The 23,673-nt window shown below is 46.3% G+C and overlaps 1 pseudogene; it reads right to left on the bottom strand.

Moving 5' to 3' along the window:
• Window positions 1–9,397: 9,397 nt before the first annotated feature.
• Window positions 9,398–23,003, bottom strand: LOC137773746 (glutamine synthetase pseudogene; annotated as a pseudogene).
• Between the last annotated feature and the right edge of the window lie 670 nt (window positions 23,004–23,673).

Here is a 23,673-nt window from a genome sequence, read left to right as displayed (position 1 = left end):
ACTTTTGAGAAGTTGGGAATGGCAGATATCTGCTACCAGGGATCTGTGAGCTGCAGCCTGGGATGCTCAGGAAAAGGTCGTGCCCCGCTGTGCGGGTGAAGTGATAGATTCCTTGGTGGGTCTCCCTCAGCAGCATTCCGCTCAGTTGCTCTTAGGCAAAACGGAGAAGTAGTGCTTGCCTTCTAAGCTCTTCACAAGACCAACCCAAACTGTCATCCATTTATTTAGCTTTAAGACACTTTCAAAAAGAGATTTGAAGGGCTTCCCTGGTGGCGTAGTGGTTGAGAATCTGCCTGCCAATGCAGGGGACACGGGTTCGAGCCCTGGTCTGGGAAGATCCCACATGCCGCGGAGCAACTAGGCCCGTGAGCCACAGTTGCTGAGCCTGCGCGTCTGGAGCCTGTGCTCCGCAACAAGAGAGGTCACGATAGTGAGAGGCCTGTGCACCGCGATGAAGAGTGGTCCCCACTTGCCGCAACTAGAGAAAGCCCTCGCACAGCAACGAAGACCCAACACAGCCATAAATAAGTAAATAAATAAATAAAATTTTAAAAAAATAAATAAATAAAGTAAAGCAAATAATTTTTAAAAAATCTTAAAAAAAAAAAAAGATTTGAGTCAAACTGGGTGTTGTTTTGCATAAGCAATATTAGTCCATTATGGGCATTGTGTAAGACACAGTTACACACTTGGCTTCTAGTGTTGATGGGGAGCCAGGAAAACATACTCACACCAACAGTACAGAAATAACCACGTTATGAGAAGCATCACGTGAATGGTGCAGAGCTGTGGTTTGGGCTGGTCAGTATGGCTTTTTGGAGGAGACAGGATTGGAGCTGCTCCTTGAACAATGGGTAGGATTTAGATAGGCAGTCCTGGAGGATGGGAATGAGGTGAGTGATGCTAGGAGTGGGTGGGGCATGTGTATACAAAGGAGATCCAGTCAGTTACAAGTCTGGAAGCAGTGCAGGGTATGAGTAGAAGAATTGTAGGAGATAACAATAGACACTTGAATTGGGACCGTGTTTTGGAGAATCTTGATTGTCCTATGTATTAGTCAGAACTATTTTAGTTTTAATCGATAGAAATACAACTCAAGTTACAACTTAAGACAAAAGGGAATTTATTGTTCCATCTAATTAAAAAGTCCAAGGGCATGCGTTTGAGACATGGCTAGATCCAGGTATTCGGATGATCTCATCAGGACTCAGTATGCCTCAGCTCTGGGTTAGTCTGTGTTGGTTTCATTTTCCAGCAGGCTTTCTCCTTGTGGTGGTCCCTGGTAACCCCAGGCTTACATCCTCTCAGTTTAGAAATCTCTTGCCCAATATTTCTAGCAGAATTCTCAGAATTCTCAGGTCTGAGGTTTGTTGACTGGCTCAGCCTGGGTCATGAGCAATCACTCCCTATCCCTACCAGAACTATAACCTTGACCAAGGGAATGCGGGGTCTCTCACTGACCAGATCTGGGACATGGCCCAAGAGGGCAAGTTCACCTTCACCCCCAACCACATGGAGGGATGGTCACTTTAGCAGATGCTATAGATTCCTCATCATTTTCCCCTTGGTCCTTTCCCATTTCAGTGAATGCTGGCTCAATTTCCAATTGTTAACATCTGCCTCTCTTTACCTGAAGCCTTTCTTTGACCACCAGAGACCACTTGCACACATTCAAGACAGGCCAGAGAGCCAGGGAATTAACATCTCCTAGGAGAAGTCCTCAACGAATGGCTGATGGGATTGGTGTATAAATGCCACATTAGTATTTAAATTGTATTTAATAGTAAAATAATAATTCAGGGACTTCCTTGGTGGTGCAGTGGTTAAGAATCTGCCTGCCAATGCAGGGGACACGGGTTCGAGCCCTGGTCCGGGAAGATCCCACATGGCGCAGAACAACTAAGCCCGTGCGCCGCAACAACTGAGCCTGCACTCTAGAATCCGTGAGCCCCAACTACTGAGCCAGTGCACTACAACTACTGAAGCCTGCGTGCCTAGAGCCCATGCTCCACAACAAAAGGAGCCACGGCAATGAGAAACCTGTGCACTGCAACGAAGAGTAGCCCCCGCTCACCACAACTAGAGAAAGGCTGCGTGCCACAATGAAGACCCAACGCAGCCAAAAATAAATAAATAATTTTAAAAAGAAAAAATAAAATAAGAATTCACACAGTAGTAGAGGCATGCTAATCTTAAGGAGGAAGAAACCTGTAGGGCCTCTAATTCACATTTTCTGAGACCCAATTCAGCAGAAGAGAGAGCACATCTCCCTCCACCCCACACAAGTCCAGGCCTGATGTGCATTGGTTTATATGGGGCCCCATCTGTCTTTAGACCAACTGCTGTGGTGCGGAGAATGGAGTGTGCTGACTGGTTGAGAAGCCAGATCCCATCCTCCACTCTGGAGCCAGGAGAGGCCTCCATCTGCGGCCCTGGCGCTGGGAGTGGGGGAGCAGTTTCCCCAGGGGAAATCAGGGAACCATTCCTGAAACTCGCATGAATAGAAGCTAGGTGGCAAAAACAGCGGATTCCTGAGAGTCAGTGCTCTTCCAGAAGTACGAGTGCCTCCGTCAGGTTCTCCAATATGTTTTCCTGTTCCTCTAGTACAAGAATGTACTATCAGTGGCCTTCGGTTCTCAGCTCCTTGGGTAGGGGTACAGCCACCTCGGCACCAGAGAGGTGAAGACGTCAAGAGTCTGGTACACAGTGAGATAAAGGACGTGGCCTGGGGTCTGTGAGAAACATTTTTGAGACAATTATGTGTGCCAGGCTCTGTGCTAAGTGCTTTCCTGGATTATCACATTTTATCATCCTCACGGCCACCCCAAGGTAGGTGCCATTACTAATCTCCCCACGGCAGAAGAGGAAACAGAGGCTCACAGAGGTTACGTAACTTTCCCACACAAGGACACGTGGCAGTAAGTGCCAGATCAAGAGCTTGATCTGAATGGTTTGGTTTTTAGACTTCCAAAGGTTGATCATCCTGGGGAAACTGAAGCAGCACCTGGGCGACCCTGGCTGTTGGGGGCAGGAGCCACCCCTCCCCCCCAACCCATAGGGGATGGTGATGCTGTTTTTTTAATTAATTAATTAACTTATGGCTGCATTGGGTCTTCGTTGCTGGGTGTGGGCTTTCTCTAGTTGCGGCGCGCGGGCTTCTCATTGCGGTGGCTTCTCTTGTTGCCGAGCACTGGCTATAGGTGCACGGGCTTCAGTAGTTGTGGCTCGCGGGTTCTACGGAGCGCAGGCTCCATAGTTGTGGCGCATGGGCTTAGTTGCTCCGCGGCGTGTGGGATCTTCCCGGACCAGGGCTCGAACCTGTGTCCCCTGCATTGGCAGGTGGATTCTTAACACTGAGCTACCAGGGAAGTCCTGGTGATGCTGGTTTGAAATGCTGGAGACAATATTTAATAGGTAGCGCTTCCGGACAATGGCTCCTTTGCAACAGGTGAGGGAAAGGCTTCTGGAAAGATCATTCAAACTATACCAAGCTCTCTTTAAGGAAGAAGGATGGATAATGACAGCCCACCTCCTCTTCCCCTCCCCATCACACCCCACTTTGCGTTAAGGCACGGCCACACGTCGTAGTGAACGTCCTACTCTAGACTCAGCCCCCTCACCTCTGGGAGTGCTGGTGGCTCTTGTTCTGTGGCCTCCTTCAGGGAGGCCTTACCTGACACTCCAGTCTGCATGGAAGCCTCCCACCCCCTCACCCTACTTTATTGTTTTCATGGCACATGATATATTGTTTAAGTATTGTCTGCCTCCTTCAGCGGAACGGAAGCTCCAGAGGAAGAGGATTTTAGTTTGTTCAGAGTTGTCTCCCTAGTGCCTAGGACAGTACTTGGCATACAGTAACTGTTAATAAATATTTGTTGAATGCATGCCTGTTTCCCCGGCACTGTGCTAAGTGCTGCCCATGCATTATCTCATTGAATCCTCAAAAGCCTATGAAGTTGCCCACGCTGGGCTCTAGAACCAATTTCAGCAGATAGAGAAGTAGTTATGTCCCCCCACGCCCCTGCCTGCATTCTCCTGCCAGGACCTGGTGTCAGGAGCCTTCAGGATAGACCAACCAGACTTAACAGGCTGTGAAATTCACAAGGCCAGCTGTCTAGGGGGTTTCCACACTGGCTGCTATTAATGGCACCATCTGATCCCAGCACCTTCACACCTCCCTTGGTGTGAAAGTCTTTGGGGGTATAGGACAATCTCAGGTCCCAGAACCTTCGTTTCAGAAATTAGCAACAAACCAAGGAGGAGAGAGCTATCCATGGAAGAGCTGGAGGGATTTGCTGCCTGTTGACCCTCGGGAGGAAAGATCTCAAGACAGTGGGGGTGGGGAGCGGGCTTGGAGTGGGAACAAAAGAGGCTTTCTTGGCCTCCTCTCTCCTCCACTCTTGCTGCTACCCCACCACCACCTCAGGAGCAGTGGGAACGAGGGCTTTGGCCTGGTCAGAGTTGCCCCACAGAGGGCCCAGCTCTCAGCTAACCAGGGGCTCCTTTCCAAGGCTGGGCCTTTCGAGACAAACAGCAGCTTTCACCATGTCACACCCCAAGAACTAACAGCCTCCCCCTATCTGTAATGTATTTAAAGCTGGGGAGGCAAACAGCAGCCTAGGGTGGCTCACAAGACTTCTGGGGTGCATGCTTGTGGTTCTGGAAAGGCTACAACACTGACCTGCCCTGCAAAGTGGCCCCTTTCCACATCCTTCATTTTGACTGTAGTCGTCTTTTCTCTGGCCAGACCCTCCATTCACTATTTTTTTAAAAAAATAAACTTCCTCTCACTCAAAGGCTACCTACTTTTTGGTTAATTGACAAGTATACAACAAATATTTATGGAAGACTTCCTGGATGCCAAGCCACGCCCACAACAGTGGGCAAGACAGACAAAACCCTGGTCTTCTTGGACCTTCCAATCCAGTGGCAGAATAATTAATTCAGCCCACAATGCAGGCCTAGTTCTGGGTTCTTAGCGTACCCTGGTTTAGCCTCTAGATGCGTGTGGCAGAAACGCATCCATAGCTTGTTAGAATTATAAAAACGTAACTCAACCCTCCAGAGGAACCCTGCCATACACAGCATTTCACCCAGCTCTCCTCTCTTCCCCTTTAGTCCTGGAGGTTGCATTTCTGTGCTAGGAATACCAGGACTTAGGAGGGGCTTTTTCTGACTGTTGTGTGGCCAAGACTGCAGCCGGTGAACATTCTCAGGGGCCGCCCAACACTAGAGGCTCCAGGGGATTGGAAGCCAGAGGAAGAATCCATCCTCATCCTCGCTCCAGGCTTGCTGCCTGGGCCTCCAGGGGTCTGAGCTGGCAGGTGAGAAAAGGGAAAATCATCAGCCTCGGTAAACAGCCCCAGCTCCTCCTACAGTGGGTGAGCAGCACGCTGTGAATTTGCTATGTGGTTTGGACCAGCTTGCCAAGTTTTCTGCCTTTTGTTACGATACCATCAGCTGTTCCCTCATGGTTTCAGGGTATGAACATCACTCTATTTATACTCGGCAGCACAAAGGTCTGTGAGTTTTTGTACACAGGAGGCCACCAAATGTCTGGAGAAAGAGGAGGGAGGTGAGAGTGTACAGACATTTGCCAAAGTGACAACGAGATTCAGTTCTTACCTAGGAAATTGGTCAGAGGTTCCCAGCTTTGGCACTGGTGCCCCAGGGCCTGTGTGGACACGACGACAGCCTGAAGTGACTTGGGGCTGGTCAAAGTGAAAAGTCCTGGACACTCAGCGTGGAAGGACTCTTTGACGTGACTCTGGCCTAACCCTGCTCTTTCACAGCATAGCAGACCGAGATTCAGACACGTGAGATAACTTACCCAGGGTCACACAGTCAGTAGAAGAGTTGGTTTGGAATTGAGGGTGGCTGTCTTTTAATTCACTGCTCTTTCACCCCCATTTTATACTAAACCCATCAATAGTAATTTAATTTCATACAGACACATGTCTATGGTTTCATGAGCAAAAGTATGAGCAATATTTTTTTTTGGTAAGAGGTTTAAATATTCCCAATAGCCTGCAAGGAAAAGAATACAGCTCTTCCCAATGTCTGTATCACTTTCTTGGAGAGATAATGCAAGCCCACGCTCCCAAGTACAAGTCTTAATATAATAAACCTGAACCTGTGGTAATTGTTAGTGCTTAATGCCTGATCCAACCCTCACACCTCAGAAATCTTTGTGTGGTATGTGTGTATACCTGCGTGGGTGCGTTGGGTGAACATGTGTACACACTATCAAAGGATTTTTGTTGTAATTGTTTTTGTTGCACTGATATCTCAAATGAATTTCTGGAAGAATTCATTGCTTCCAGATGTGACCACTTCTGGAAGAGTCTGTCCTTCTTTAGATACTCAGGCATGATTCATTGCTAGTGCTGGTCAGTGTTCCTAATTTGTGCTTTTCGTGTGTGTAGGTGACATTGGATAGGAAGTACCCAACTTGCTATACCAGAAGTTCAATTATAAAGTGGTGATGGAAACTGGGAATACATTTTCCCATAAAACCTATGTTATATATGGCTATGTGGTTTAGTTAATCCTTGAAACTTGTTTAACTTCATATATATCTGAAATATTGCCTGTTTGGAATTAGTGCAAGTATGAAACACTACTTTTTCACCAACTGTGCTTAAATAGAAGAACTATAAAACCAAATAAGAATTCATTTTTAATTATCATGAATGTTGGTGGTAAGGGTGAGCAGTTTTATTAGAAGTGCTGGTAGATGAAGACTTTGTGAGAATTGTGGATGGGATCTTTAGATATTCTAAGGGGTTGGGGTGTTGATGGTTCTTGTATTTGAGTATGGTTAATTTGACTTTTACACTTGTGGCTTTCTCTTTCTTCTGTAAGGCATTATTATTAGCCACACTAAGTTGATCAGATGTGATTAGGGCTTGGGCTTTTGTTGACAAATGGAATAAAGTGAAGGAAGAGAGAAAGAGGGAAACATTGTTCCTCCTGAGATCACTAGGTAGGAGTTGGAAGAAAGTGGACAAATAAACTGCCTGTGTACATCAGCAGCAACACCCACTGTGTGTGGGTCCCCTGGCACTGATTTTTTTTTCCAGGGGGGGTGAGGGGAAGGAGCAGAAGAGAACTGATGCACAGCCCACCCACACAGCTCAAACCTAATGGTCCGTGGTGATTCCTGATAGCCCAGAGCCCTGTATTCTCCCTGTGTCTGATGTGAGTGAGTCACTCCAAATCAGCATGTCAGCACCATTCCGGAAGCCCAGTCCCATGCAATCCCATGAAAGGAATATCTTGCTAGCCATCAGGAGTTATCTGCTTTCACTGATGTCCTCCTGAAACATGGACCCAACCGGAACCCCGGGACAAGTCCATAGACATGAATTCTGGAACCCCTCAGGTTATCTGGTCAACCCCATATGTTTAGGGAGCGGGAAGAGGATAGGGTGGGCAGAGGGACTGGAGAGCACCCCAAAGAGAAGATTTGGGGTCTGGGGCCAAAGAGGGGGGCATGAGCTCTACGTGTCTAAAAGCAGTACTGCATGAGAAAGCTATCCTGAGATGGGCCCAATTAGACCTTGAATGGTAAAGGGGGCAAAGGAGAGAATGTGACATTGTAACTTTTCCCTGTAAGAGGAGAAAGGGGTTGGTGGGGATGAGGTGTGGTCACTTCCCTGCACTATCCACCAGGGACATTGACCCTACCCCTGACTTGGCTCAAGTTAAAGCAAATAGAGTGATATTTAACTAGCATCACAAGTGCTGGTTAGGGGGAAAGCATCCATAAACTCGTGCATACGATGCTTACAAATGCTTGGTTTAGAGAAATAAAATTTGATGAGGATGGTCTGAAGGTTATACAGTTTATGTATTCTTTCAGTTCTTAAAATCTCTCTTTGAATCACACCAGCTGTGGATCTGAACCATGTGCTTTCGGTCTCCAGTGGAAATGCTTTTTAACAAACTCAGATTTCTGAAGAAGTCATCAGCCTACATTGAGAGGTTGTGAGAGAAGGACTTATGGAACTCCTTGTCATATCTCTGGTAAGAATGTTTTTTTTATGAGGAGCCATGGAAGAAATTTCTCTTAGTTCTTCATTCCAGGAATAGTTGTTTTTCTCCTAAACAACTGGCTTTTATTTTATGGACACTATAGATCATATAACTGACCATGTGTCCCCCTTTTTCTGCTTATATTTAATTATTACGATTTTTTTTTGGCTGCCTTGAGTCATCCTTGCTGCGCGTGGGCTTTCTTTAGTTGTGGCGAGTGGGGGCTACTCTTCGTTGCGGTGCGCAGGCTTCTCATTGCAGTGGCTTCCCTTGCTGCAGAGCAGGGGCTCTGGGCATGTGGGCTTCAGTAGTTGCAGCATGCGGGCTCAGTAGTGTGGCTCACGGGCTTAGTTGCTTTGCGGCATGTGGTATCTTCCCGGACCAGGGATTGAACCCGTGTCCCCTGCATTGGCAGGCGGATTCTTAACCACTGCGCCACCGGGGAAGTCCCTGCTTATATTCAAATTTGAAGCAATCTTGAGCCAGTGTACAGATCCTCATAACCTGCAGAACTGAATTTCACCCTTAGCATGTTCATCTTCTGTTTTTTTTCTTGTTTTCCCCTTTAAAATCTTTCTTGTATATCTTTCTTGTATATCTATTGTTTTGCTTTCATTATATTGCATGTAATTTTAGAAAGTCATCTTAAATTATTCTGAGAGCAAGTTGGTTAAATAAATACAAAGGTGGCGAAGGGGTGCTAGCTCACGCGAGTCCATTTGCTGACTGTGGTTGGGTGGCTTGAACAACAGGCTATTCATAAGTACAGGAAATTTGCAAGACTGATGTTAGAAACTGGAAGTACCTGCACTATTTATAGTTGCATTTTTAAACAAATTCTTGAATCTGAGCAGTGAATATGTGCTATTCTAACTGAAAAGGTAATTATCAAATTCCTTAGTAGTCACTTGGCCATGGGGTAGAAGTAACTCGACTCTCCGCCTAGGGGAGCAAGAGACTGGTGATTTCTTTCATCTAAGCAGCACTATTTTCTTTTTAAGGTTAATTCCATTCAAGGATCAAAGTCCAAATACTTAATCAAAACCACTGATTTTGCAGATCCACAGCCAATCTTGGACTAGATTTGCAACCACCAAATATTGAAGAAAGCAAAGCAAAATGGAACCAGGCCCTTACAAAATACATAGTGTGTTGAACTTTTTTTGTTTTTTTGCTAGTTATCACTAAACACTGAACCCTGCTGCTCTTCAAACTCTCTCTTTCCCTTTTTTTTAGGAATAAAAAAGGACCTTGATACCCCATCCTTTGAGTTACAGCTATTAGGACAATGGAGAGAGGGACAAGAGTAGGAGCGGGATGTAGTATTAGGAGGCGTTTGATGGCTGCAAGTCGAGTCCACTTAGTTTTTGTACTGGACGGGCTCATTGCCAGTTTCATTGAGAAAACATGTGCAGATGAGGGCTTTTGTCACCGAAAAGGGGTCACAGCTGGCAGAGGAGTGACGGTATTCACAGTAACCCTTCTTTTGGCCGACAGTCCTGGGAATGCGGATTCTAGCTCCAGGGTTGGCCACGCCGGCAGGAAAGTCGTTGAAGTTGGAGGTTTCGTGGAGTCGAGTTAGGTGCCAGGCACTGTCCGGGTCCCCCTTGGGGTCATAGGCTCAGATGCAGGTACTGCTTGCTCTGTTTCTCAATGGCCTCCTCAAGGTGCTTCAGACCATTGTCCTCTCTCACGGCCTTGGTGATGAAGTTGGTGTGGCAGCCTACACCATTCCAGGTCCCAGGAATGGGCTTAGGATCACAGGTTGCTGTCATTCCAAAGTCTTCAAATACATGCCACAAGATGAAACGGGCTGCCCAGAAATGATGTCCCATATCCATTCCTTCACAGGGTCCTATCTGGAATTCCCACCGGGCAGGAATGACCTCGGCATTCCGCCCCTGAAATCTTGACACAAGTGTACAAGCAGGCCCGGTGGTAAGCCTGCACAATATCCCTGCCACAGGCTTTGTCTGCTCCCACACCACAGTCGTATGGACCTTGGGGCCCAGGGAAGTGGCTGGAAGGCCAAGCAAAGGGGTGTTCGTCTGTGCCCATGAGAATATATTCCTGCTCCATTCCAAACCGGGGGTGCTGGTTGCTCACCATGTCTGTGACCCATTTACAGGTGTGCCTCTGTGGGCTTTCGGTTGTATTTGAAGATTTCACAGAACACCAGCTTGGGGTCCTTGCAGAAAAGGTCCTGAAATGTGGCAGCAAGGATGAGATACTTGTCACTGTTGGAGCTTCAGACTGAAAAGTACTAGAACCATCAAAACGCCACTCAGGCAACTCATCTATCACCGTCAATCCAGATACGCATAGCTTGGGCTTCCTCACCCTGAGACAGGGACATGCCCACCTGCTGGATACCTTTGTTCAAGTGGGAACTCGCTGAAGTGGCCGTGGTAGGAGGCACCCTGGGTGGCAGGGCAGGCAGGCGGTGAGAATGAGGTGCAGGAGGAGAGGCTAGGAGGCCGGGGATGCTGTGCAGATGCTCTGCTCTTCTCCCATCCTCAGCTCTGCCAAAATTATCGCTTCCTTCTCATCTGGGAAAAGAAACAAGCTGAGCCTAGAAATGGTTTGAATGGGGCAACGGGAGGGTGTCTATTTTCTAAATCTCCCTCGCAGTCTAAGTGTTCCTTCTGTTTCTCCCTGTGTCACCTAGTCTCAAGAGGAAATGGTGATGAGTGTACCTGTTTCCAGATGGCACAAGCATTGGGTACCATCTGGACCCAATGGTACATGGTATCCTTTGTACCACAGTGATGATGGCTCAGCGTCAGGGGGAGGGGGAGACAGAGCATAGGCATGATTTATGGACGTGATTCAGTCTTCTTGGGCCTGCTTCCCTACAGGACTAACCAGAGGCCAAATTGGGAAGAAGGAAAAGATTCATCCTGGTTCCTTTGGCCCCTTTTCCATTGGGAGTGATTCTCACTCTCACCTGCTTAGAATTGAGGATGCCAAGGAGTTTTCTGGTACAAATATTAACAGTGTGGAAAATTGGCCCAGAGTATAAAGAGGAATTTGAAAAGGCAAGAATCAAGCCCATTGTATTCTTAAAGAAAAGAGTTTGGAAAAAAAAAATCACAACTTGTAGATTTCAAAAGACCATCTTCTTTCCAGTTTTCCATTTAGAAAATATGGATATAATAAATACACATTTGTACACATTTGCCTTGAGAAAAGCGCCTCAGAAACGCATAGTGGTTATCCCTGAATGGTAAGATTCCAGGGGATTGTTTTTTTCTTGTTTGGATCTATGGTCTGATTTCCCCACAGTGAATGTGAACGGCAATATTGTTGGATGCTAAGTGAAGGTCAGGTTCTAAAGTCATATGTAAAGAAGAAAATCATGTCCCATAAAATTACCCCTTGAAGACTACTTCCCTACTAAAATGGGGTATATGTGGCTTTGTGTATCACAAAGTAGTTGCCTTGAATTTAGGGGCCGAGATATATGAAAAGATACACATCTTCATACATCAGAATCCACTCAAGGTGCTGAAAAGGTGCTAAGTTTTGTGGGAATTGAAACCAGCTGCTGAGGGAATATCTGCCATCTTGTTCTTCACTCCATGGAGCCTCTACTCACTGAGTGGAATGGCCTGAGGAAACATCTTTCCTCTTCAGATTGCTTTCTCTCCGTTTCTCTCACTGTTTCTTTCTCTCTCCTCCCAGGATGTGGTGAGGGGGCTTGTCTTAGAGCTGGGTTTGCAAGGCAAGCCATTATATTCACTTAGATAGCATATTCTAGATCAATAAAATTAGCATTTTATTCTAAGGTGGATTAATTAATTAATTGAATTGAATTTATTGAATTCTAAGGTGAATTTATTCCCACTTCACGTAAAGTTAAGAAAGCTTTGTGTATGGTATGGGGTGGTTGGAATGGAGTAGGTCTGGGTATAAAAGCAGGAACTTTGAGGAGACCAGGAAGGGCCTGCCCACTTTTGCTTGGAAATCCAGCCTGGAAGCTCTTAGCCGCCGCAGCAAGTTGTTAGTAAAGATTGCTCTTAACTCTGGGTCATTTTCCTATTTGGGGTCCTGCTCTGGTTAGTTTGGGGTGGTGGGTAGGAGGAGAGATCAGTTGGAGGGATGGAATAGAATCATTTTTATATGTCCCTTTCCCTCACTTTCTCATCCCCAAATAGAAACAGGTCCCCACAAGACTGGTATGCCCCTGGGAGATGTCTGGGGTCCCTGGCAAAGGGAACATTCGCCCAACACTTACTTATTGAGCACCTATTATACGTGAAGCACTGGGATAAGTATTGAGTCCTCTTGGGGGAAGCCTGTATACCCTCCTTCCTCCCTGCCATGGGGGCAGGAAGAAAGTGAAAGAGAAGGCACAACTATGGCTGCTCCATGCCCTCTCATTTGGTGACTTGTCCAGCCCTGTGGACCACGTGGAGCAGGACAGTGGAGTTAAGACCTGGGTTTTAGAATCAGGCAGGCCTGAGTTCAAATCCCACTTCTGGCACTTGTGAGCTACATGACCTTGGACAAGTTATTTGGCTTTTCTAAGTCTCAAGCAAGTTATTAAGTCATTCTGTAAATGGAAAAGATACTTATTGAGCACCTACTATGTGCAAGGTACTGGGGATAAGTACTAAGCAACGTTCTCTGCCCAGGAACCTTACAGCCTGTGGGAAAGACTGACGTTCACATTTGTAAGTACAAACTGTGGTAAGTTCTCCAAAGGGAAAAGGAAGAACCTTCTGAGACTGGATAGCTGAAGCCCTCATTTGGGTCGTTTCAGGGGAGGGTTTTAAGAGAAAGGCTCTCTGAAGAGCTGTTTTAAGTCGAGAACTGTGGGATGAGAAGGTGCCAGAATACAAGTGTGGGAGAGAGAATTCCAGCAGAGAGCAAAGCATTTGTTCCACCTCCAGCCAGCGAGATCCACCCGCCAATCCCCATAGAGCAGAGGAAGCCCTTCTTAGCTAAAAATAAACTTGCTGAGCCTCAGAAAATCCTGTCACTGCCCAGATCCCCCCAGAGAGACGATTCTGTGGCTCCAACCCTCCCAGCTGCACCCCACAGGATGTGTGGGGCTCTGGTGGTCTTCAAACTGCAGCCCTCGACTTTCCCGGCTAATTTTGCCTGGCTGAGAGCGTGTCTCCAGCGAGGCTGGGCTCCCAAGCTGGGCGCCCGCCAGTCAGTCTGGCCAGGGAAGGAACTATTTTGGGAATTTTTATGATGGAGCAATATTTTTTGGGTAAACAAATGGAAAGCTGTTAAACAGGGACGGTCACCCTCTAGCTTGAGGTTCACCTCTCTCCATGTGGAGCTGTCACAGAGGCAGCACTGTCCAGCGGGGAGAATGTCCCCAGGGCTACCCACCTTCAATGCACACCTCATCATTTCTCTTAGATTAAACAGCTACGGAAATTGACGAGGCTGCTCCCTCCCCCTGCCCCCTCTTGGATTCTTTGAAAACAAAAGCTCTGGTGTGGTCTCAGGTAGTGGGGCCCGGCCAGCCTGATTAACCCCTTAGGGCGTGGGGATGGCCTGTTAGCTTTGGAAGGGACCTTAGAGAACATCTGCCATCCCCCTCAACTGGTGAAGGAACCAAGGCCCAGAGAGGGGAAACTGCTTTCCCAAGGTCACAGAGCTCATCAACTGCAAATGAGGTTGGAGTCCCAGACACTAAACTCCTAGTCCCGTTCTCTTCCTTCAGGAACGATAAGCCAGACCAGAGGTCAATAAAAGGAAAGGGTAGACCCCAAGTTTGGTATTTTGCAGAGAGCCTACAAACTATACACGCATCACAAGTCATGAATGTACTAAGTTCCTAAGCACTGACCCCACCCTCAAGGTCTCCTGGGAGAGGATTCTCCTTATATCTGAGGACCAGTCCTTTATTCCAGTTCTGACCTCATCTGGCCTGGCCTCTTCAGGCACTTGCCTCTGATTGGCTGCTTGGTGGCTGGGCCTTCTTTACCCAGGGCCCCTCTCCTTGATGCTGGGAGATTATCCCTGCCCAAGCGTCACTCCTCCAGCAGCTCCATCAACTCTTGTTCTGCCCCAGTGGCTCCCAAGCATCCAAGCTGCCTGGGCCCCATTTTCTCAGACTGAGCTACGGCCATTTTTAAATGTCTGAGCTCAGAGAAAGATAATCAGGGCCCCCAAATGAAAACAGGATCAATGCATTGCCTTCCCCCTACTGACAGAGCTAGGAGGCCACTATATTGTTATGGCGATAATAGCTGCCTCTTACTGAGCCTCTGCCAGGCCCTAATGGATATCTTTTCATTTCATACTCACAACAGCCATGCATGGTATGGATTATTTGTCCCACTTTACAGAGGAAAATGCTGAGGGCCAGAGAAGCCCAAGATCACATGACTGATGAGTAAGTAATGGAGCCGAGATTCACTCCAGGTCTGTCTGGCTCTAATCCCTCAGTTCTCCCCATCTGGCAGCCTCCAGGTATGAGACAAAGAGAGTCTGGCCAGGATGGTGGCAGAACTATGTAGCGGAAAGGACTCTGTTTACAAGCTCCAATAGATCAAAGGTTGGAGTTGAAAGAAATGGACAAATAGAACATATCACCTAAGTTGTGAGTCTTGAATTGGTCAGGAGTCTTCCATTTTTGAGTGATAGAAACCCAACTCAATCAGTTTACATACAAGACAGCTTACCTTCATTTGAGTGCCTGGGAAATCTGGGATTACATCTGGCTTTATGAACAGCTTGATCCATGACAGTCTTTCTCTGCTTGGCTTATTCTTCAGACACGTTTCTCCACACGATGGTATCAGTCGTTGCTGGAACCCCAGAATCAGATCCTCTCAGCAGAAAGGGACCATTTCTTTCACAGCTTTGGTGGGAAAATCCCAGAAGGGCTCCTACTGACTGGCTTGGGTCATATGCCCATTCTCTGAGCCAATCACTGTAGCCAGGGGGATGGAGGAAGAATGTGCTCCTCAGGGAAATCAGCTGAGCTTCGGTGTCTGATGAAGGGGAGAAAAGGTTTGGGGAGACAGAGACAACAGATAACCTTAGGTCAGGGGACTGGGAGAATGTTGGCACTCCTGACAATCAGAGGGAAAAATCAGGAGGAAGGGTTACTTGGGAATAATAATACTAATTACAACAACAGTAATAAGCAACATTTATTACAGCTTACAAAGCCCTTTCACATACCTTATTTAGTCCTCATCTAACCCGGAAAGGAAGGCAGAACAGGTGTTGTTACTGACCTCATTTTACAGATGAGGGGACAGGTTTGGAGAGGGTAAAGGATGTGCTCGTGGCTGGCAGGTGGCAGGTCTGGAACTCTGATTGTGGACTCTCACTCAGGTTCTCTGAATCCCACTTCAAGAGGGGAGACAGGCTGAGTGTGAAGTGCCTGGTGTCCTGAAGGCAGATGCTACTCTCAAGGTGACAGGCACACCTGACCATGTCACTTTGGGGTCATTTACTTAGTGTGATCCCTTGCTAGGTGTTACATGCCATGTGGGCAGGGATCATATCTGTCTAGTTCACTGCTCTACCTTAGTGCCGAGCTCTGTGCTTGGCACCCAAGAGGCACTGAATATAAAGTGATCCAGTAGAGCCCTGTTGATGACCTGAGTCTCCCTGGGAATGGAGGATGGGGACCAGAGATCCAGGCTAAGGACTGAGCCTTGGGGAGTGAGCATGGGGGAAGAAAAGTAATGGGAGCCTAAAGTGCAGCATGGTTGGCCCCAGCCCCAGACAACCTTCACCAAATGCACCGCAAGCCTCGCATCTGCTGGGCAGACCAAATTGGACATATGGGACCTACAGACTCTGAAAATCCCATTGGTACAACTGGACTGGGTTGGCAACCATGTGAGTTGTGTCTTCTGGGACCCGTCTTTGCTGTGCCTGATTGCACTTTAAGTTCAAGTTAACTTAATCAAACTCCATTTATTGAGCACCAACTATAAGCCAGGCATTGTGCATATATTGGGCACCAGGTGTATGGTGAAAAATAAGACACAATTTTAAGGGTCATTTTAAGGGCCACTCATTTGTTTAACCCTCATTATTTCCCAGATACTGTGTTAAGCACTGGGTGTACAAGATTTGGTGAAAGTCTTATTCTAGACAGGGTGGAGTGACACATTTACGCCCAGCTGATCACAATACAAACAATGTGATAAGTGATGTGATCTGCATATAAAAAAGTGCTTTGGGATTATAGAGATAAAAGTGACTAATTTTTGTTTGAGAGATTCAGGAACTCTTGATGAGGAGATGCTTTCTGAGCTAGACTAGCAGAGCAAAGGAAAAAGGTAAGTGCAGGGTGTACTCAGAGGATGAATGGTGAGCTGCTTAGAGTGGGGAGAGTCAGTGCTCGGGGGAGGTGGCAGGAAATGGGAGGTGGGAAGGAGGCGAAGCTTGAGGACTGGTTCAGGGATTTCCACTTTATCCTTAGATGCCCTGGTCCCTTGGCAGGGAAACCCTTGCCTGATATTATGTGTCTATGTTTTGCCATTCAGTCATCTATTGGTTTCATACTTTGTTCTCTGGTCAGCATGTCCTGTTTATGTTTGTTGCCTCTTAAAATGTAAGCTACTAGTGGGCAAAGCCAGTTTCCATGCTTTTTTTTTAGATTAAAAAAAATATATTTATTTTATTTATTTATTTTGGCTGCATTGGGTCTTCTTTGCTGTGTGCGGGCTTTCTCTAGCTGTGGTGAGCAGGGGCTACTCTTCGTTGTGGTGCGCAGGCTTCTCAGTGCGGTGGCTTCTCTTGCTGCAGAGCACGGGCTCTAGGCGCGCAGGCTTCAGTAGTTGTGGTGTGTGGGCTCAGTAGTTGCGACTCACGGGCTCTAGAGCGCAGGCTCAGTAGTTGTGGCACACGGGCTTAGTTGCTCCGCGGCATGTGGGATCTTCCTGGACCAGGGCTTGAACCCGTGTCCCCTGCATTGGCAGGCGGATTCTTAACCACTGCGCCACCAGGGAAGCCCCATGCATTTTTTTGTGTGTGTGCTGAGCCCAGTATAGTATGGATCATAACCAGATCCCCTGGGCAGGAGAGGCTGGCCATGAGCTCTACTGAGTGACTAGGGAGCAAACTCCAGGATAATCAGAGCTGCTGAGACTGAGCCCTCCCCGAGCTTCCCTCGTCTACCACCTTTGGGGTCACCCATAGTGTACATGCTGGAGTGCACTGATTGTCCACTGATATCCGATCCCCTTTGTTCAATAATAGAACTTAGTTTGAACCAGACACACGCCACCCAGCCTCCCTTGCTACTTGGTATGTCCATACACCTGTGTTGCAGCCACTGGGATGTGAGTAGAAGTGAGTTGGCCGTAAAAGGAATGCATGATCCTAAAAGGAATGCATTAGCACAGTGAGATCAGCTCCGTGCTTTGTGACCACCCCGAGGGGTGGGATAGGGAGGGTGGGAGGGAGACGCAAGAGTGAGGGGATATGGGGATATATGTATACATACAGCTGATTCACTTTGTTATGCAGCAGAAACTAACACAACATTGTAAAGCAATTATACTCCAATAAAGATGTTAAAAAAAATGTTTAACATTTTCAAATGTCACAAGAGAACCTGGAACTGTAATAGCAAGCATTGCACATTTGGGATTTAATTTTGTAGTTCTTTGTAACATTAACCTTGTTAATCTTTGGTATTAATCTCCTTTTTATTGGTTTGATTTGCTTTGGGTAAAACTTTAAAAAATCCTTTATTTTCTATAAAATCTATAGTTTATATTTGAAGCACAGAATTTCTACTTTGGTTTCCCAGTTGTGTATGTGTATCAGATCACTGAGGTTTTCAAGCCTGTATTGTACATAGAATAAATTTATCTAAAATAAATTTATTGGGTAAAGCCAAAAAATATATATATATATACAATAGAAAACTAGAATTAACTAATTGGAATTTATTTTGCTGTGAATGACTAATGAATGTATAATAAAATTAACTGTAAACTAATAAGCTTACAGTATTTATTTATTTATTTTTAATAAATTTATTTATTTTTATTTTTTTGGCTGTGTTGGGTCTTCGTTGGTGTGTGCGGGCTTTCTCTAGTTGAGGCGAGCGGGGGCTATTCTTCATTGTGGTGTGCGGGCTTCTCATTGTGGTGGCTTCTCTTGTTGCAGAGCACAGGCTCTACGTGCCCGAGCTTCAGTAGTTGTCTCACCGCGGGCTCAGTAGTTGTGGCTCGCGGGCTTAGTTACTCCACGGCATGTGGGATCTTCCCGGACCAGGGCTCAAACCCGTGTCCCTTGCACTGGCAGGCGGATTCTTTTTTTTTTTTTTTTTAAATTTATTTATTTATTTATTTATTTTTGGCTGTGTTGGGTCTTCGTTTCTGTGCGAGGGCTTTCTCTAGTTGCGGCAAGCGGGCGCCACTCTTCATCGCGGTGCGCGGGCCTCTCACTATCGCGGCCTCTCTTGTTGCGGAGCACAGGCTTCAGACGCGCAGGCTCAGTAGTTGTGGCGCACGGGCCTAGTTGCTCCGCGGCATGTGGGATTTTCCCAGACCAGGGCTCGAACCCGTGTCCCCTGCATTGGCAGGCAGATTCTCAACCACTGCGCCACCAGGGAAGCCCTGGCAGGCGGATTCTTAACCACTGCGCCACCAGGGAAGCCCCAAGCTTACACTATTTAAAAACATGTTCCTCATATTAAAAAATCAGAAATAAGGAATAAATTAATTAATACAAACTTTAAACATTTATCTCTAAAAATAAGAGCAATCATTTCATCGACTAAAAGTAAAAAGTAGGATCACCACATTACATTACTGGAAACAAAGTTGGCTATCAGACATCATTATTCTTTAATTACGTGATTCTTTAAAAAATTATTTGAGTTATTTGAATTATTTCAGATTGTATGCATAAAGTAAGACTTTATTAATATCTAATATAATACTATTTAAAAGTTACATAACTGAAAAATCACGTTTCTTCAGCAAATAATTTGCAAGGAAAAATAGAGAATAGAGAAACTATACATTTTAAAAAACTGAAGAAACATATCAACTAAATGCTAGGCTTTATTGGATTCATATTCAAACAAAACAACTGTTAAAAAATTTTTGTGAGACAATCAGAAAAAATGAACAGTGGCTATATTAAGCTATTATTTACCTAATTTTAGGTGTGGTAATGGCATTCCTGTTATGTTTCTAAAAAGTTGTTATATTTTAGATTTTCATAATAAAATATTTATCAATGAAATTTAAAAAAAATAAAATAAAAGGAATGCGTGACCACTCCCCTGCCCTTTCCCCCTTCCTACATCAGGGGTTGAGGACACCTGGAGAAGCCATCTTGGACACAGCAATGGGAGCTGTGTGTTGAAGAGGGCAGCGTCACCTAATGGCCTGGACCACCTGTCTATGTACTGGGCATTTTTAAGTGTCTTCGTTATGGCAGCTTAGTCTATACCTAGATATGTTTAGTAGAGGGAACCTTGGACAACCAATTCTTTGTTTTGTGGTCTTACGCAAGTCACCTTATCTTTCTAGGGCTCAGTTGCCACATCTGTCAGATGGGAATATTAAGAACTCTTTCCTTGCTCCCTGGCAAGCATCTAAGAGCCGCAGATGTGGCTATGATTTGAAAACCGCAGGAGCAAGGCAAGGGTGCGTGGGGAGCAATGTCAGGGTGGGTGAGTGATGGTCTCTGATCATGGTTTATCACTCAGTCATTTCCTCTTAAGGAGTTTTTGAGAAACTCAGTTAAACCGTTGGTCTAGCTGAGCAGAGCTGAGGAGGACCCTGTGGGAGTTCACCATCTGCCCAGAATAATTCTCCCCAAAATTTAAAGTGCTCAGAAAACACAAAGTTTGTCTTGGCCATAGTGGGCCAGACCTAAGGAAGTGATCTGGGGCGAAAAGCTTTTACACAATTGTAAGTAATGGGACGTGCTGAACCCAGTTGAACCTCATTAAAATGCCATGGCGGGTTGAGTGTTTATGTTTCATGCTCATGATGTTTGAATGTTTAAATTCACATGAAAACCGTAAGCACTGAGATGAAATAACTGGCAGGGCCTGGGCCACTATTTCAGGACGAAGGGTACTTGATGGTGACAGCAGTGTTGACAGAACACGCTGCCTCTGAAGTACATGGAGGGCCCCAGCTCAGATGGGCCCAGGGCTCCCCACTCTGCTAACCTACCCATTAACATGATTTGCTTTTCCTCGTGTGAACCACTGCCAGGCACTGGTGCTTGTTCCACACACCCAGGTTGATTTATGATAAATGAAGGACAGAGTCTGTGTGATTTGGGAGAGGCCAGCAAAGAGCAGAGTGTAAGCGTTTGTTGGGGAAATTGATTGAAGAAAGAAGGCTGTCCCGGAGAGAGAAATAAGACAATGTGTTTGAAAAACTGGAAACAAATTCCTTAAATAGCTCACAGTAAGAGAATAGTAAGACAGATTATGGCCTCATCATGCATTCTGTTCATTAAAAAAACGTATGAATTGTCTACTGTGCACCAGGGACCTGTGTTATTAGATTCTGGGACAAAATCCCTGGCCTCATTTTATGCAGCTATTTAAAATGATAGTTATGAAGCTTAGGTAACACCATGGAAAATGCTTATGATATAAATTTAGCAAAAGATGCAAGCGTCCAAATTTATGCACAGTGTGATGACCACTAGATTAAAAAAAAAAAAAAAAGATGGATGTAGAGGAGAATGAAGTGAGAGAAAATATGGCAAGGAAGTAATGACTGAGTTGGAGGGCTTGTGGAGTTATGGCCAACCTGCCTTTATTTTCCTAACTTCCTGTACAGTAGTTGTATTCCATTAGTAAATTTTAAAAAAAGTTTCTTAAAAAATAAGGGACATCATCTGACCAAGCGATTCTCCCACATTAACCACTGGTCCAGCCATCCTTCGAGGAGTACTTCACACTGGACCAGCCGGTCTTCCCATGCCAACCGACTGCTGACCCTCTCCAGGTGTCAGGCTCTGCTCCTCGGATTCTGAATCATACATGTGAAAGTTTGGGTGGGGCCCGGATATGCAAAAGGGCACCCCTCTTCTCGGTGATGGCAAATTCAGCAGTTCTCCAGTGGAAATGGAGAGGGCCCCAATCCAGCACAATGCGGGGGCTGGTATTTCCCCCACTCTCAGGGCCCGGGCACCCGTCCACTTAGGGCATGAGATGAAGGACTTGGCCAGCTTCCCACCTTGGGAATGGATGGGCCAGGTACCGCCTGCCCAGCCACAGCCAGACGCTCGCAGCTGTGCCTGTGCCCCCGGAGAAAGCGAAGGTTCTGTGTGCTCACTCCGAACAGGCCTGCCTGGGGCATGACTCTGGGATGTAGAGTGGAATCAGACAACCCAAAAATTTTTTTTAAATTTGCAAATATTTAATTGAAGAACTACATGCACATGGTTAGGAAAATAAAATAGTACAGAAGGCTTATATTTAAAGCAGACCTCCGTTGCACTGCTCCTTGGATTCAGTCTTGTCTCCCAGAGGCAGCGGCTTTTAACTGTTGCCGTTCTTGGTTCTGCCAGTTTCTTTCTATCTCTAAGTAATAACCTAATCCTGCTGTGTCCTGGTGGTTCCTTAGGGAATTTTATCTATTGTCTCCCTGCTTGAATAAAGCAGGGTTTAGCTCATCTGTACGCTTGGGTAGACGTGGAAAAGAGCCATCCAGGTGCTCCCTTCAAAAACCAACGTGCAGGGCTTCCCTGGTGGCGCAGTGGTTGAGAATCTGCCTGCCAATGCAGGGGACACGGGTTCGAGCCCTGGTCTGGGAAGATCCCACATGCTGCGGAGCAACTGGGCCTGTGAGCCACAACTACTGAGCCTGAGCGTCTGGAGCCCGTGCTCCGCAACAAGAGAGGCCGCGATAGTGAGAGGCCCGCGCACCGCGATGAAGAGGGGCCCCCGCTCGCCGCAACTAGAGAAAGCCCTCGCACAGAAACGGAGACCCAACACAGCCAAAAATAAATAAATAAATAAATAAAATTAAAAACAAAACAAAACAAACAAACAAAAAAAACCAACGTGCAGACCAGCCGTGTGAATAGTGGTCAGCAGACAGCCACCAGCTGCCAGCTCCTTTAGGGTCAGCCTCAGAGGTACACAGCGGCCTCGCCCAGGCCATGCCCTTTCCGGGGCTGCCTGCATCCAGTGCATCACATGAGGGAATAAGGTCAGGCCATTCCCGCTCAATGCAGGACTCAAATGGTGAATGCTCACTTCAGTGTTCCTGGCTGGTGGGAGGAGGCTTTGTAGAGTCTGCAACGTAGTTTGACTTGTCCCTCTGTCCAACCAGCTTCCTTCCCATTTGGTTAGCAGACCTTCTGTCCACACCAAAATGTCCTTCATATTTGATCCTGTCTAAAACATCCACAGAGACATTTGGTCTATGCCAAAAAGTCCTTGAAATTTGGTCCTGTCAAAAGCCCTGTGACATGGACCAAATATGTTCATGGATTATTTTGGCTAGGACCAAATTTCAAGGACCTTTTGTCATGGACCAAATGTCTGTGGACCAAATATCCAATGGACGTTTTGGAGAAGACCAAAGTCCTGCAAGGTCCCAGTATTCACAGGTGCCAATCCTAATAAACATCATGTGTCCCTAAGTAGCTCAATGTCTGCTTCCAGGGACCCAATCCTGTAACAATTGTCCTTGTCCCTCTCCCAGTTTTTCAGAGTATATCAATTCGTATATACATTATCAACTTAGCAGGAACTATATTTCCCAAAATTCCCTCCCCATCATGGTTCCAAGTTAAGGTTAGCCATGAAGGACGTTTGTGCAAAATTTGGAAGGTGGAAGTGAGGCAACAGCCTTTTTTACTCTCTAAAGGTTGGCACAGGGCCAGGTGCCATTGCAGCTCACGTCTGTCACTGACAGGTGGCTCACCTTGTTGGCCTGCTGTCCGAGTTTCCTCCACTCCTTCCAGCTTTCCTTCAGCTCTTCTGTGTCCTGGGCTGGACATATGTGCAGCTCCATGATGAAAGTCACTCACATCATGGCGATTGGAGATAGAGACAGATGCAGGTTTCAGGTTGTCCTTGTGGGTTCCAGGTTGTCCTTCCTCTTCCTTGCTCTCATCTTTTCTTCTTCACTGCTGGTCCCGCTGACCACAGGTCCAACACCAGACACAGAGGCAATAGGCTTACATAGACTACTTAATCAGGTCCCATGACTGTGTACTCCCCATAACAGTTCCTTTTTTCTTGAATTCTAACTGATACAGTCACTATTTCTAGTTCCTCTATTGGTAACTGTTTCATTAGCTCTCAATTGTATTTGACACCTTACCCTGTAAGGTAGGATATTGGCATCACCATCCTAGTCTTCTCCTCTCACCTTTTCTATCAGCTATTTTAAAATTTCTGCATTGTTAAGTGTGGTAACATTATATCCTGTCCTAAAATCATAGTGACCCTTTCCCTTTTTTGTTCATGGTCCGTTCTAAAAGTGGAAGACCAATAAACAGCAACTGGAGTAGTGTATTTTGTGTGGGTAAATGGGCGCAGGGCCTGGTGATGGTCAATGATCACATTTCTTTTCCTGTATATCCAAAGGCAGACACCAGTGCCACTGCAAGGACAATATTCTTAGCCCCAAGATCAAATAGATTTTCTTACTTTATGTGCCACCATTTGCTCAAATGCATCTTACCTCTTATGTTGTCTCA

Source organism: Eschrichtius robustus, chromosome 1, assembly GCF_028021215.1.
Source record: "Eschrichtius robustus isolate mEscRob2 chromosome 1, mEscRob2.pri, whole genome shotgun sequence".
Lineage (NCBI taxonomy): Eukaryota > Metazoa > Chordata > Mammalia > Artiodactyla > Eschrichtiidae > Eschrichtius > Eschrichtius robustus.
This window is presented reverse-complemented; position numbering and strand designations above follow the sequence as displayed.